This window comes from Euprymna scolopes, chromosome 29 (assembly GCF_053919585.1).
Source record: "Euprymna scolopes isolate OS-2025 chromosome 29, ASM5391958v1, whole genome shotgun sequence".
Classification (NCBI taxonomy): Eukaryota; Metazoa; Mollusca; class Cephalopoda; order Sepiida; family Sepiolidae; genus Euprymna; species Euprymna scolopes.
The window spans coordinates 17,487,914-17,505,029 of NC_136510.1; the positions used below are offsets into that span (position 1 = coordinate 17,487,914).

The 17,116-nt window shown below is 34.3% G+C and overlaps 1 protein-coding gene and 1 pseudogene across 3 annotated transcripts in view; one reads left to right on the forward strand and one right to left on the reverse strand.

Moving 5' to 3' along the window:
• LOC145252514 (uncharacterized) overlaps positions 1–17,116 on the forward strand; it is a 204,163-nt gene that overhangs the window by 98,967 nt on the left and 88,080 nt on the right. The window lies entirely within an intron of this gene.
• Positions 1,120–1,238, reverse strand: LOC145252876 (5S ribosomal RNA; annotated as a pseudogene).

Genomic DNA, 17,116 nt, shown 5'->3' on the forward strand with positions numbered 1-17,116 from the left:
TGTCTGTGTGCGTTTGCTTTGTCATTTTAGAGTGCACACATCCCATACTTGGATCACCAGTTATCCTTCAAGTTTGTTGAAATTATATATATTTTTGTCATGTTTAATGCAATTATGATTTCAAAGAGGAGAGTATTATTTTTTTTTTTTTTGCTTCTTTATTCTTTTACACAATTTTTTTTCTTTTTATGTAAAAATGAATTTCCTTTTGAAACGCCTCAACCTTTTGGATTTTGAATGACTTTGATTGTTAGATAAGTGCGGAAGGTCATAAGGAGTTTCTGCTATTTTCAAAAGAGGCGAGGGGGTTACTTGCCACCATTTTGGATGTTTCATGCATCACTGCCGCATTCGCGCTCATTTTAACATCTGAAAGTAGAAAAAAAATCATGAACTTTATTTTTGTCTTTAATCTGTTTAGCATTTCCATTGCTGAATTGTGACTATATCAATTCCAGGTTGGTCATTGATATAAATTTCTACGGTTGTGTGGTTGGAAGGTCCGACTCAACTCCGACTCCTAGCATTCCAAAAAATTTCAAAATATTTGACTACGAATCCAATATTCACACTGTTGATATTTTGTGAATTAAAAAGTTCAACTCCTAGCAGTCTTATGAGTCTGATTCTGACCCCTAGCATTCTAATGAATCCAACTATGACCCCTAGCATTCTTATGAGTCTAATTCTGATCCCTAGTATTCTTATGAGTCTAACTGACCCTTAGCATTTTTATGAGTCTAACTCTGACTCCTAGCATTCTTACGGGTTTGACTCTGCCCCTTAGTTTCCAGTACTCATAGAGCACTTTTACTTCAGAAGGATAGTGTAGCAAAATTAAACGAGAGGTAAATAGGAAAAAATAAATAGTAAGTTAGAGGAAGATGGTGTAGTAAACGTGTCAAGGAATCAGCATAACAAACATGAAGTCAAGAGAATGATGCGTGTGTGTGCAGTCAGCACCAACCTATTCAGGGTTTAACCGGCTTCCTCCGAAGGAGGAAGTTTCATGGGAGTATGAAATTCACAAACGGTCCGCAGTCGCATATATATTCCCGTTAGGGAAAATGACGAGGTTAGGTTTTTGCAACTTTTTGCAGGGAGGTGTCGACGTCCCCCTACATACAGCACCTGGACTTCTCAAATTGGTCACCCATTTTAGTAATGACCAGGCTCAACGTTGCTTAACTTCGGTGATCTGACGGGAACCGGTGTGTCAACGTGATTATGCCGTATATGATATATAATGATGCTGTATATGATATATATATATATAATGATGCATGATACATAGAAAGCTAGAAATGCTATCTTTAGATTTTGGTCTGCATACAAAGTAGACGTGTTTCCTGAGATCTTCTACTCCTCTCCAATAAGGGGAAGAGAAGAAGGGAAATAATACTGTGTAATGCACGCGAGGACTACACTGTATGATGCTGATTACTGTAAATAAAAATGAACCGCCCCTTCCCTCTCAAATTGAAATTCTAACTGATAACGAGATTCCAACCTCTGTCGCATCTCTGTACTGTTTTGCAGTGCTTTAATGGAATATGCTCCATGAACTTACTGCAAACCCACTTGATTACTCCCTTCCCCCTTTCAACGTAAAGGTCCCTAGATGTCGGAAGATTCCGATTCTAATAGCTTATTTCCTTAGACCACTTACCTTTGGAATTCTCTTCTTGCTCCCCGTTTCCCCAACCGTATCAACATGCAGAAATTTAAATGTAATGTGAACAAACAGCTGTTTATCTCCCTCACACAGGACACCTTGCCATCCAGCTCTTCATTCAGCTTGCCCTATAAATCTGGCCCTTATTACCCACATATACTTCTCAAATGGCAATGTCTTTGGAGGCAAAAAAAAAAAAAAAAGAAAGACAAAAAAAGATATCACAGGGAAGTTTGTGACGTCTTCTCCCTAAATTAAATCCTTCAGCGCCCCCCACCCCACACATACACAAAAGAAAAAAAAGGAACATGTTGTTCCTTCGATGCAAAGAAATTTTGTCTTTCAACTCTTCCATACGATACCTTTCGCAGTTTACGACTTCCAAAACGGAAAAGTTCAGTTGAGGATGAAGATGAGAAACGACCTCTTCCCCCCCCCCCCAACCCCGTTCGCTCACCTTATAAAATGGCAGGTGTGAAAGTGAAAATCTTCATTGCTTGCAAGACAGATGCAACCAATCCCAAACCAACAGTGAAAGGTAGGAAGAGAATGAGAATGGAGGTTATAGACAGATACAAAAACAACACACACACACACACACACACACACACACACACACACACACACACACACACAAACAACAACAACATAGAGGAAGTCGGATGTTCAGGGTCGAATAAAAAGTTGCGAACTTGAAAGGAAGAAGTAAAAAGAAGAATGGGAAGGAAGGGGCGGTAAGAAAGCGAACCATCCTTATTTATTTTGTTTTTTTACCTACCTTTTGATTGAAGAATATGAAAAAATGTGTGAAAATGTTTTCCCTTTTATTTATTTTTTTTTTTAGATGAGGATTGATAATTTCGATTATTATTCTCATCTTGGGAGTTATATTCACAACCTTTCAGCCGATGTAACCCCTCGACTTTCTTAGAGTGCAATTTTTCTGATTTGAGAAAATTTCAAGTCTAACTCGGAAATCTGGATGGAATCTCGCACTAAAACCTAAAATGCTATTAGGCTAAAAAAAATGCTATTAGGCTAAAAAAAATGCGATTAGGCTAAAAAATGCTAGAAGGCTAGAGACATTAGCTCCTTCTTCTGAAGAGGCGATTTGTTTATTGCTTGTGGCAGGAAATGCCGATGAGTCCATTCTTAAATATTTTTGTACTCTTCCATAGTTACCCCTTGGAGAAGCGTCTCCCTTCTCATTAAATTCACTTTAACCTCAGCGCAGAAGAGATTATTTTGAGGCATTATTGTAGACTAGCTGAAGTACCTGGCGTTGCCAGGTTGTATTTGATATATTTGAATATTCCGTTCTCATACATCATTATCTTATTGATTAAATGAATCATTAATTCATAATAGCTTTTTTTCCACATTCCACATGAGGTAGGAGCAGTAGGTGCGTTTTATTTTATAGAGGTCTATAGTGCCAGAATCCCTAATGCTCTTTTCTAGTTTAATCTTTTATCTTTTAGTCTTTGTTCTTTCAAAATATGATGTAAGACTTGCAATTATTATTTCATATCATAGTGCATATCTGAAAACTTAAATATCCTTTTGTTTTAACTATTTAATGTACAATATATATATATATATATATAAATGACGTTAGTATTTATATTATTGGAATCCTTTTGAGATGAGTTATTTATTCATTTATGGCTGAACTATTATCCTCATCTTTTAGTTGTTGTTTTATGTTTCGGCCAACTATTCATCTGGCCTTCATCAGGTGATAAACCGCGACGAGATAGGGATGCTGAGTGTCTTTACTGTATTCTCAGTAATTACTGCCTTCCATAGTTGTTGTCGTGTCACCACGTTTTAGCCAACTAAGCCTCTGGTCGACTTTGGGTAGGATTGAAACCGCAAACTTCAGACAATGCTTACCTGCTCAGGGCCCATGGCGCAGTGAATAGAGATATTGAATCTCTACTGTTCCAGATGAGTATTATCTGAAGATAGCGGTTTCAATCCTACCCAAAGCCGGCCAGAGGCTTAGTTGGCCAAAACGTGGTGAAACAACGACAACTATGGAAGGTAGTAATTACTGGGGATACAGTTAAAGTACTCAGCATTCCTATCCCTTCGTGGTTAACCACCTGATGAAGGCCAGAGAAATAGTTGGCCGAAATGTTGTAAAACAACAACTAGAAAAATGAATAAATATGAAATTAGTAATCTAATCTGTGAATGAAATAGCTAATTTAATCTCGTACAATGCATATCTGAACACTGGTAAATGTTCCTGTAGCATTCACTTTGAAATACCTCTACATAAACAACATTTTGAGTATAACCTCTAACAAGTGTGTAAATGTAGATTTTTTTTCAGGACTTACAATACATGAGCAACCAACATATAACTGGCCGTGAGAAAAACAAGTTGTCGGAAGATTAAATCCAACAACTTCGAGGCTTTGTCCTTGAGATATATTTATAAACATGGCAAAACATGGGAATTGTAAACGCTTAAACTAAAATGGCATGCCAGAAGGAATAAGGGGAATCCGAGGAAGCAACATAGTTTCACCTTTAAAATCGCCAGTTATTATAATGGCTTCCAGAACATTAGTTTTTAAATATTTTATTGCTAACTGTGTGCCATTACAGTTTAGGTGGATCATGATTTCTTAATAATATAACTGGAGCTCTTTCCTTTAATATCTGGTTATGATGTGGCATTCCATGCGGTTATAGTGAATTCTCCAGGAAATTCTACTGCCTGATCTTCATTAATAACACAATGGAGTGATAACTCTTGCAAAAGATTATAATTGATCATATAAACAGCATCATTTCTAGGGGCCAAGATTGCTTTTTCACAAAGCCATCCAACATTGCAAAAAATTTTGAGCAATATCTGGGAAAACATTAGTCGTCAGGTCACCAGTTGAATTTACCATCTGACCACATGGTAATTTGTGCAATTGAAGATTTTTATTCAATGTTATTGAACCAGTACCAATGAAAAGGAGTTGATTTAAGAAAACTGCTGCAGACTGATCATTAAATAAATGTGTCCTATTAATAATATTCTCATATATGTTCTCTAATAATATCAAACTGAAACCAAAGACGTGGTTACCACACAGGATTGCAGAAGTGCTGAATTTTCATATCACATTTTAAATGGAAAGAAAAAATTTGGGACCGAATCAAATGTCCGGTTCCGAAGGACAGGAGCTTTTTGTTTGATAGATAAACCATGTATTGCAGACTATAACGCTTTGTTAGACCTATCTCTCTTTTTTACTATTCTAAAAGTAACTTATAGTAATATCATACTGAAATATTAATCATATGAAGTTCTAGTGTAGGATGATTTCGGAATAAGATGTAAAAAGCATAAAATTATACTTACAATATTGTAATGACTTGACAACTGCCGATTGGCACTTCTACCGGCGCTGAGTGAATGGACATAAACTTTATAAAATTCATTGTTTTAGAGCAAATTCAAATTTTATTAAATTTTGTTTAAAAATAATGAACAAGAGAACTTCTGCTTATGTTTGAACGATTGCTTTCGTGTCAACCTTTCATTGGTTGATTAAACATTTAAGATTTTACCTTGCCGATATGTCTATACGCGTTATTCATCAACCCAAACAAAAATTTTACTGGTTATAAACCATCATTGGTGTATAATTACTATTTCCTGGTAATTTCAGTGTTATGTGACCAGTAGTTTAAGAGTTTACCTGTTAAATATTTACACACACATACATCTACTGTCTTATTTATACAGATAAAAAATAGATTAACACCCCCAGCTAAATCACCTCTTCCCTAATGAGATTCTACCTTTTTAGGCGATTGCGTGTAAACACCCTGAAAACTTGTCGGAAAGAAAAGAAACAAACAATTGTTTTAGAAGTTAGAATAAAGGATCTGTTTCGCATAAACTTATACTCGATTTCCAGGCTCTTTACGTTATTTTTTATTTATTTATTTTGTGTTTGAGAAGGTGTCTACATTTTTAAGCGATTATGACTTTGCCACTCGGACTTAGGGTTTAGTGGTAAAAAAATGAGAAAAATTAGAATGTCCGGAAGTGGAGTATCATTTTACGTTAAATCTATATATGTAACTGATCCCCCACGCAAATTCTAATTTTTTTTCCAACAAGTTTTATGGTTGTTCACACATATTTGTCCCCGTTGTGTATGAGGTGGGGCATTAACGAGGGGTGTTAATTTTCAAATTTACATTTTTTTTTTTTTAATTATTCTTAGGTAAGGATTGAACCTTCAACCAACACTTAGAATCGATATATATATATATATATATATATATATATATATATATATATATATTTCTCTTTTTTTCTTTATTTTTACTTTTCCTTTCTTTTCTTTTTCTTCTAACACATCTCTCGTTTTGCTCTTTTTCTCTTTTTCTTTTCTTTTTCTTTTCTTTTTTGTTTCTTTTTTTCTTCTTATTCTTCCTTTCTCTTTCCTCTTCTCTGTTGACATCTTCAGGAACGCTGCCAATCCTTTCTTTTGTGATGCCAAAGTCAGATTACAACAATTTTAAAAGTTGAATAAGAAGTCACAAACGTTTGACAATGGAATACATTATTGTAAATTAATAGCTTTTTTTTTTCTTCGTTTTTCTTTTTTTTTTTTCACTCACTTTTCCTACGTGCTAATTAACACACACGACGAATGACCGCAACCGGTGATTATGAAAACACCTGTACTTTGTTTACATTTTCAATTGTTTTCTCTGCAAACAAAAAACAATTAACAAAAATAACACTTCTCACCAATTGATATTTGTTCGTAATAAAACACTTTCACTTAAAAGTGCAAAAATGTTAAGCCTCTCTCTCTCTCTCTCTCTCTCTCTCTCTCTCTATATATATATATATATATATATATATATATATATATAAACCCAATGAAACTCGCGCGATTAATATTATTGATTACATATGTGCATACATGTTTCAGTGGAATCCCGATTCAAAGATAACACTTTATCAGATTAAAAAAAGAATTGATATTGAAACGGGAGTCAAAATTACATTGGTTTTATAAAATGTTTGGGCGTGGTTTACATTTTGGAAGAAAGTGAGGTGTATACTTTGTGAATGTGAGTAGTAGTACGGGTTTTGGAGGGAGGTGTAATGAAGGAAGAAGGGATGAGGGAGAAGTGGAGAATATGATTTCGTGTGGTTAAGCTGCCGCAGTGGAGAGGTATTGGTATTCTTTTAATTTGGCGGTTGTTTGTTGGCTTACGTTTTTGCTTTGATCTGAAGTAATATTATACTCTTATCGTCGCTACTTCCCCATCTTAGGTTTTTATGGTTGTTTTTTCTTTTCTGGTGGCGACTTCATTTTCCTATTAACAAGTTTTATTTATTTATTTATTCCTCGCTTTATATAATGACAAAAATATATTCCGAATTCCAAGATGTTGTTCATCTTACCGTTTATTTCTTTCAGCATGTTATAATGTTCAATTCTTGAAGCGTAGCACAGAAATAATCGTATAATTCTTATGTCAATTTTTTACATATTATCCGCCCTGATTCATCAGAAGAATAAGAACTCATTACTTTCAAAAAGAAAAAAAAAAGAATTTAAACATGATTACATAAATACAAAAAAAAAAACAAAAAAAAAACGGAAGAGTAGTTTTTTTTTTTTTTTTACACAGTGATCACCACTTATCAAGGCCCGGAAGCCACTCAGGGATAAGGGTTATTGCAAGTACATTACGTTAGTGAGGAGATTTGCTGAAGCGTTTACTTAAGGAGGCGGTTCATTAGGAATTTGTTAACATTGGACTTGAAGACATCAAACTTGTAGTCCGGAAGGAAGCAGGCAGACGGAACAGAGTTCCACAGGCGTGCAGTTCTAAGAAAGAAGCTTTGTTCATGGAATCCGCGTTTTGATTTAGGCACAGATATAGAGTGGGGGAAATTTTTCACAGTGGATTCAGCTAGACGGGTGTTTTTCGTTGCAATTGTGTTTTATGATATTTATGATCTTTGATTGTATTTTTATGTCATTTATTTGTATATGCTCTGTGGTTATATTGAATGTGCATTGAGCTTCTTAAATAAAAGGATTGGCATAAATAAAGTGTGAAATGTAATTGAATAAGCATATTTTCCCGTAAACACGTATACATATAAATAGTTTCCGAGGTGCAAATCTACTGAAATTCGTGTTTATTAAAGAGTAATATGTTTCTTTATACAAACATTATTAGCTACATATGTGCATACATTTTTCTATGGCGATCTCTTATCCGATATCCCACGTCTTCAGGCTAATAGAGGAAATATCATTCCAATAGACTCAGTCCAAGAACACTTTTAATACAGAAAAAAAGTTTTTATTTCTTAACTTTTACTAGAGGGCAAAAGAGGAACTGCAGAAACTTCAATAAATGGCAGAGAATAGGGGAAGGAAAGGGTGGAGAGGAAAGGGAAGAGGTCAGTGGCCAGTCCCTCAGTTCATCGCCGGACAAGCATTTAGGTTAGGTGTATTTGTTTCCCTTTTATTACTTGTTGGTCTTAGTTGATAATTGGCATAGATGCACTTTTCAACTTTAAGAACAGACATATCTTCTATTATATAAAAGGGAAAATGTGTGTTAGTTTGCATGCAGGTGTGTCTGTGTGTGTTTGTACATATGTATGTGTGTCTGTGTGTGTTTGTAAGTCTGCCAAAAACTTTTGACAGACTATCGGACTATGACAAAATTGATATCGTTAGAAAGATCGATTTCTCAAATGAAATATATCTAAAAATTGACCAAAAAAGATTAATTCTGTGCTGGTCAACTGGGCCGTTTTTTACAATGAGAAGTCAATTTTTAGTGTCGACATTTTTGCAAACTAATACGCCTAGCAATCTCAACGTATGTTTAAAAGACGTTATTTCAAATGCCTATGACGTCATAAGACCCTAAGTCGCCGTGGTCGAGACGGCTAACTCATTAGCTTTTTTTTTTTTTTTTTTTTTTTTTTTTTTTACATAGGCATCACCACTTATCAAGGCCAAGAGGCCACTCGAGGATAAGTGTTGTTTTTTTTTTCACCTCCTTTTCCTCTTTCGCATTGCAGGTTCGAGCCTGGCTACTGCGGGTACACATGCTAGTATATAAATAAATGTAAACACTGATATATTTAAATTTATCCACTTTGTGTTCTCACATGTATACATGCATACGACAGTGCTAAGATCTCCAACATATACACACACACCTCAAACTAGTCTGTAGAGTTGTGTATACATACGCATTAGCTGAAGTGAATTTGTTTTATTTGGTTTTCATTTCTTATTATATAGATTAATACTTACATCTATATAATCTATAAGAGCCCTTCATTCCCTCTAAATGCTTATTTAATCTATATTTAACATAAGTGCGTACATTGAAATCTTTATATATGTAAACCAACAATTACCTTACCTTTAGAAAGAAAACTAGAAAGATTAGACCTGTAGACGCTTATTTAAAGGAGTTGCAGCAGAAACATATGCACATATGTAGCCAATAATGTTTGTATAAATAAATCTAATATATAAAATGTCTGTCTGTCTGTCTCCATATTTTCAAACTCTATCTCTTCCTGAACTAAAAGTCGCAGATGATTGGATTTTTTTATGGGCCGTTCTTTTATGGGTCTTTAGCCGGTTAAAATAGTTTTAAGGGGTCAAAAATGGGTCAAAATTGAAAAAAAAAAATCGTTATACATTTTGTACATTCATCTTAGTTTGTTTCACTAATTCATATGCGTGTCACGTTGGTACAGTGGTAACGTCACCAACTTTGAATGCTACAGTTTTGCTATTGGTTTCGATTCTAGCTGATGGCACCCAAATATTTTTATGTTTGAAATCACAACCCTATAATAGTATATACATCGGTTCTCGTCAGATCACCAAAGTTAAGCAATGTTGAGCCTGGCCAGTACCAGATGGGTGACTATTTGGGAATTTTAGGTATTGTATGCGCTCTCCATTTATCTATGCATTGTTTCCAGTTGCCCTGAACCTCCACTAGCTACTGGTATCTAACAATGTTGACTCAGGAGATGTGTGGTTGGAGATTGCGCAACTCTTGCTGCAAAAATTCCACGTGCAGGCACCCTTACAGTAGGTATCCAGTGTGTCAAGACTGGAGGAAGCTACTTTGGCCAAGATTAAAGTGTAGTATCTGTTCTTCAGATGCTGCACTTCCATTTCTTGTTCTTTCTGTGGAGGAGTGGTCCTTCGTGACTGAGACAATTTTTTATTTTTGTACCTTTTCTCCACGTTAAAAAACAACCCTGGTGTCTAACTCTGTCCCGTGGGGAGGCATAGTAAAAAGGTACTATATATGTGTATATAGTGTTCACAATACAAACATATATCAATGAAAAAAAAAAAAGTTATAGTATTCATTAAAATCTACACAAGGTACAATTGGAATGATTTGCATGCGTATGTGTATGTATAAAAAAAGTGTCCATTGCGAATGTTTATTGTTGAAAATCAAAGTATTGTGCCTGTATAAGTGGAGAAAGGGTCTTACATACCTGTGTGTGTGTGTGTGTGTGTGTATAAGGGCATGGTGGTAGCAATCACGTTGGATCGATCAAATAGAAAGGAACAGTCTGGCTGTTATCTGTGGCAGGTTGTGAAAGAGAAAGAGGAGGAACGAGTCTGTGCATCCGTTTTTATAAGGTCGCTCAGGACGCTCCCCTGCGTTATGACAAGGTGAGATCAGTCGAGTTTGTTAGCACCTAGTGGTATGTGGGTGTAATTGGGTTCTCAGTAGGAAGTTAATGCTACACAGTCTAATGAATTCATGATTTTAAATATTTCTTCTTTATTATCAGAAAAATTTCTCATAAATTTGTAGAGATGATATATATATGTAAAATAATGGAAATAGTATTTTGTCGAATTAGATAAATAAAAACGGAATAAACCAAGTTATGTGTTCATCGACGTTTTGTCTTTATTTTGAGGCTTCCTCTGGATGAATGAAATTAAGAAAACAAAACACTAGTACAAATATTTGAAAATATATTTTTAGTTTAATGAAATGCATGACCCTGTTCCATTTCAGAAACGGAAAATGTCGTTGGAAATTCAAAAAAAAAAAAAAAATAACAGGGGTCATAGCGTTGTGAAAGGAAGTAAGGTTTTTATGACGTCATATAGCCGTTAATATATTTAAAAAGATATGATGCAATTCATATTCTTTTTTGAACAAATATGTCCGTTATAATTTAAAAAAAAAATCTTACTCTTTCACAACGCTATGCCCTCTCTCCCGCCCTTTTTAAAATTTCCAACGACTTTTTCCGTTTTTGAAATGGAGCAGAGTCATACATTTCATGACATCAAAAATATGTTTTCAAATATTAGTGTTTTGTTTTCTTAATGTCATTCACCCAGAGGAAGTCTCAAAATAAAAACGAAACGTTGATGAAACACATAACTTGGTTTGTTCCTTTATTATTATTATTTTTTTTTTTATTTCTCTCAATTAGAAAGAAGCAAGCTTATTTTTTAATATTCATGATTCAAAGTAATAATAATAAGCCAGTGGAACGGTTTCGCCTGCACTTCTCAAGAGTTGTATCAAGTTATTTTTATTAAGGAAAAAAATGCGCAACGAACTTTAGGTTTGAACATGATTAGATTCTAACTAAGATATTCCACAATTTTATGTATATCATAACACTGGTTTTTATTTTATCTATATATATATATATATATATAGAGAGAGAGAGAGAGAGAGAAAATAAAAAGGAACAAACCGTATTATGTGTTCATCAACGTTTCGTCTTTATTTCGAGACTTCCTCTGGATGAAATAAAGACGAAACGTTGATGAACACATAATACGGTTTGTTCCTTTTTATTTTCTCTATTTTGTCGGAATACTATTTCCATTATTTTCATCATATATATATATATATATATATATATATATATATATATATATATATATATATATAGTTCTTTTCTTTGTTTTTTTTTTTTTTTGTTTTTTTTCTCTTAATAAAAATCTCTCCATACACTCCTTGACGAGTGAGGGCAAAACCGGTTGGCTGACATTTTTCTTGCTCTCTCTCTCTCTCTCTCTCTCTCTCTCTCTCTCTCTCTCTCTCTCTCTCTCTCTCTCTTATTACTTTTAATCGTGAATATTAAAGAAATAAGTCTCCTTTCTAATTCGGATATTGAAAGTTATGGCAATTAAGCTACACAGAATTTCAGCATTATATATATATATATATATATATATGAGAGAGACAGAGAGATGTATGAGGTCTATAGAAAAGGAGATAGATGGGAAACGGAGGTGGGATATTTCAAAGTTACTTTCAAACTGCTAAGGTGGTATGCCATATGCTATCCATACCACTGGTATGGATAGCATAAAACCATAAGAAGACAATGGAAAAGCGAGAAGTCTGTAATTTTATGTGTTTTTTGACATGCGCACAGCGAGAAAGGGGTATGATAGAGGGTGGGTTAGAAAAAATAAATATTCATTGCTTATTTGTGGAAGATAATCCGGAAATGACAAAGCAAGTGACACCAGCCGTAAAAAAAACTAAACAATGCATTGTGGATTTTTGTAGCCATGAATTGGCGAGAAGAAGAAGAAAAAAAGGGAAATATAAAAGCATGAGGGCATTTAAGGGCAAAAAAAAAAAAAAAAAATGAATATCAGAAAATGTTTGTCAAATGTAAAGGTTGTTTTTTTTTTTTAATTATGATGCCGAAAGTAAAAGGTTATATTTTCGAAAGAAAAGGTTATACTTTTTTAAATTATGATTTTTGCAAAAATACTTGGAATAATCCGATCCCTGTTTACTTTGCGGTGGGAGTTTAGTTCTGTGCAGTTCTAGGAGGTCCACCCTCTCTTTAAGAAGGGATTAGTGTATTACTAACTGCCTGAGGTGCCTTTACCAGCAAATACCAACGAAACTGTCCAGGCACTTTTTGCATGTCTGAGTACCCCTCCTTGGGCTCGCTGACTTCTAAATCCCACGTTCCGACCCTTGTGCCTAAGATCTTGCAGTGGGAGAGAACTAAAAGCTCTGTCTCTTGAGACAACACATAAAGCCACTTGGATTAAGGAGCTAACACAAACGAAATATGATTATCTCAAACACAGGAGGTGCATATTGGCCTTATTCTTGAAAATACCAAGGCTGTAGGTTGGATGAAAACAATAAGCAGGGAGGGAATTCCACAACATTGCAGTCCTTGGAAAAAAAAACTACTGGAATAAGAAGCTGTATTAGAATGATGTATTAAAACAGCAAATAGATGGAGACCACTAGAGAAACGAGCCAAACAAGCTGGAACAAAGGAAGCAGGGAATAGATCAAATAATTCTGAAGAACACATGCTATTGTGATGCTGTTGCTTGAGCAGAAATCCAGTACCTCATCAGTGTAGCTAGTCCCGGGATATTCAACCCCTAAGCCAAGCGGGGTGGAACTAAAGCCATTTGCTAATTGCTATAATACTTATGGGCCCTGATTACATTAGCTATATAGCATTTATATAAAAAAAAAGACTGAAACTAGCAACATCACGTCTGTAAGAGAGAGGTTGCAGTGAAGAAGAAAGTGTGGGACCAATCAAATTGCAGATACATTTCTAAAATCAACTAAAATAACAATTCACCAACTAACAAAAAAGATATAAAATAAAATGATGACGCAGCAAAATCAAAAACTCTCAAAAGTACCCTATTTAAAAGTTTTTGCATTTAGCATTATAGACAGCAAAATGAAAAAGTGGTCAGAAATATATACAACATGTATACAAAATACAATACAAATATATATAACAAATAAATGTTACCAACGGCAAGATAAATTAATCTTATATCTACCTGGATAAGTTTTTTTGTGGTTTAACGTTTTAAAATTTATTGAATAAGTTTCAACTAATATTTTAAATTTTTTATTCTTTGGCCATTACCGAGACTCAACTAATGACCATCTCAGGTCAGCCATTTTGTTTTTGTTGTAACTTAAAACTCGGCAATACTTGTGTTTCAAAGTAAATAAACGCTTTAAAATAAGTTAAACCACAAAAAAAAAAACTTAGCCAGGTAAGGAGAAAAGCAACTTATCTTGCATTTGGTAAGAATTATTTGTCATATATTTATTTTTAACCACTTTTTTGTTTTGTTGTCTATTATAATAAATACCCATTTTTTTCTTTTCTTTTTTTTTTTTTTTTTTGCATTTACATTTTCCTCCTAAGATTTAATTTATTAAACAGATTAAAAAAATATTGTATTTTTAATCTTTATAAAGTTATTTTGGTTCTTCTTTGTTATTGCGGTGGAATCCAACAGCTGAAAAATTGAGTTCTCATTACAAAAAACAATAACTATTTTCATTTTTTGTCAATTTCAACAAAAACAATTTTATTTAATTGTCATGTTAATAATTATTTAAATATTTCTAGAATTTCTACAATTATATAAATGTAACTTTGTGCGTGTCTGTGAGTTTGTTTCTTATAGACTCTGAAACAGCTGAACAGATTTTCTTTAAAATTTACAGAACTTTAGTGTATAAGTCTGGGAGTGATTTTAGTTAAGTTTTGTCTCCGAATATCCCCAATAATTACTGATAATCAAAACCATTATTTTAATTTATCTATAATCGTTAAAGCTATTTTTTTCCATGTCGTCACTTAGCAACAACGATAGAACAACAGACCGTGAAAATTCTACTGTGGTTAAGTTGATAGCATGTCTTTTTTGTTTGTTTTTTTTTTGTTTTTTTTGCATGAAGTGATCTGTAGGTTCAAACTCTGCACGTAAATTTCTTAATTATTTTTTTCATTAACTGCAAAGAATTTTATAAGACTTGAAAATGTACATGTTTTTTTTTTTGGTGGGGTTTTTTGCATGATGTGGTCTGTAGGTTCAAACTTTGCACGTAAATTTCTTAATGTGTATATAAAATAATTTTATAAAAGAAACATTAGGTTCTCTAGAGTGCAATGTAGAATAACATATATTTTGGACTAAGTAACTTCATGGAGGCATCAGCAGGTTCCTCCCCGGGCGATTTCACGGATTTCGATGGCAATAAAAATATAGGAGTGTGAAATATTCATTGATCATCATCCAATCGCAGGTAACATTGGGTCACCCTGCTAGTCTGTTATGTAAAAGGGAAAATGTGTGTTAGTTTGTGTGTGTGTGTGTATGTTTGTGTTAAGTTCTGAGATATTGTGTTGAACAAAGATGGCAGCGTAGTTCAGATCAGTAACCAAAATGGCGGCGAAGAATTAAATGCGGTCCGTGACATAGTAAACGGCGAACTGATTGAATCCAAAATTCGACAATTTTTATAATAATTTTGCGACGTTTTCATTGGTTGTATAGCACAGCCATTGGTTATAAAAATGATTAGCGAATCCATTCATCTCATACCCCCATTACAAGTCAAAAACATTTTACAGTTTGTATATCCATCAAAAACTTTTCACAGACGTATCGGACCGTGACAAAATTGGTATTGTTAGAAAGATCAATCTCTCGGATGAAAAATATGTAAAAATTGGCCACAAAGATTAATTCTGTCTGGGTGAACTGGGCTGTTTCTTGCAAGGAGGGTCACTTTTTGCGTCAACATTTTTGCGAATCATACACTGAATGTACATCTAAAAAAAAAGCATTATTTCAACCTGTCGTGACGTCATAAGTCATCGTGGCCGTAGCTAGTGCGTTAACTTTTTCACAACCTTTTTCTCTTTCACGTTATGCCTACTGCAGCTAATTTTTTTTTTCTTTTTTGAAACAAAAGTTGTTTTGATTCATTTATTTTTTTACTTTTTAGGAGGTTACTCAATATCCTTAGTATATCACCTCTCTCCACCCAGGCAACGCCAGGTAGCCATGCTAGTATTCAATAAAAAAAATGATTTGGGCCATATTTGTTTTCTCACATGTGACATGTCACGTAAACACAAAGGAAAGAAATTTTTTATTAGCTGAAAAAAAAAACATCTTGCTGATTCAGTGTATGCAAGTCCATTTTGAAAACTTCTCCAAAATTGACATAAATTTATGATAGTTTTCACAAATGAATTACTTACATCAAAGGCTGTAAATGACAAAGTTCTCTCTGATTCTCTCTCCTCTAATCTCGAGCGCGTGGTTCAGTGGAGGAAAACGTGGCTGGTTACCTTTAATGCATCTAAAACCAAACTCCTATCTTTACATCATCAACGCTCTGATCCCCATCTGGCATCAATTGAAATGGATGGCTCTCGTCTAGGAGAAGCCCCATGTTTTGACAAGCTGGGTTTATCCTTTACTCCTGATCTGAAATGGAACACGTACATCAAGTCTGTTGCCAAGGTCGCTGGAAAGATGGTGGGATCCTTCTACCGCTCCAGAAGATATCTCACTACTGATGCAATTCTCTATCTATATAAAAGCCAAGTACGTCCAAGGATGGAATACTGCTGCCATATCTGGGCAGGAGCTGCTAAAAACAGCCTATCCTGCCTTGACAGAGTACAAAATAGACTTCGTGGCTTAGTGGGGGATGCCCTTTTCTCTACCCTGCAACCTCTCTCCCATAGAAGAGACGTTGTGAGCCTATCCTTATTTTATCGTTATTTCCATGGCAGGTGCTCGTCTGAACTCCGATCTCTGGTCCCCCCTCGCCAATCTTTCATGAAAAACACCTGTCAAGCTGAATCCACTGTGAAAAATTTTCCCCACTCTTTATCTATGCCTAAATCAAAACGTAGATTCCATGAACAAAGCTTCTTTCTTAGAACTGCACGCCTGTGGAACTCTGTTCCGTCTGTCTGCTTCCCACCTGACTACAACTTGGATGTCTTCAAGTCCAATGTTAACAAATTCCTAATGAACCGCCCTCTTAAATAAACACTTCATTAAATCTCCACACTAACGTACTGTACTTGCAATAACCCTTATCCCTGAGTGGCTTCCGGGCCTTGATAAGTGGTGACCACCGTGTAAAAAAAACAAAAAAAAAAAACTGCACCTGCTAATATAAATGTTCTTCTTATGTAAGTTAAAATTGCTAATTTCTTTGAAAACTATTTTCTTTAATAATTAATTTTCTATCTCATTGTTTTTTGTAATTTTTTTGATATGCTCATTACTGCGACATGAAAATTCAGTAGGTACCATTAGTTTCACTTAGATTCAATATTTCAATTTTCAAATTTCGTGACAATAACGAAGAAGAACCGGTATTTTATAGTTTCAACATAGAACATCATTTTACAAATGATCTTCATTTTTTTGCTTGTTAGATATATTATACTGGTTTCACAAAAATATAGTTTTGCTACTAAAAAAAATGAATTTTTCACAATTGAACATTATGTAATACTAACATATTTCTATTAAAACTTCTGAGAACTTTGACTGCAGGAGAGAAATCATATTTTTG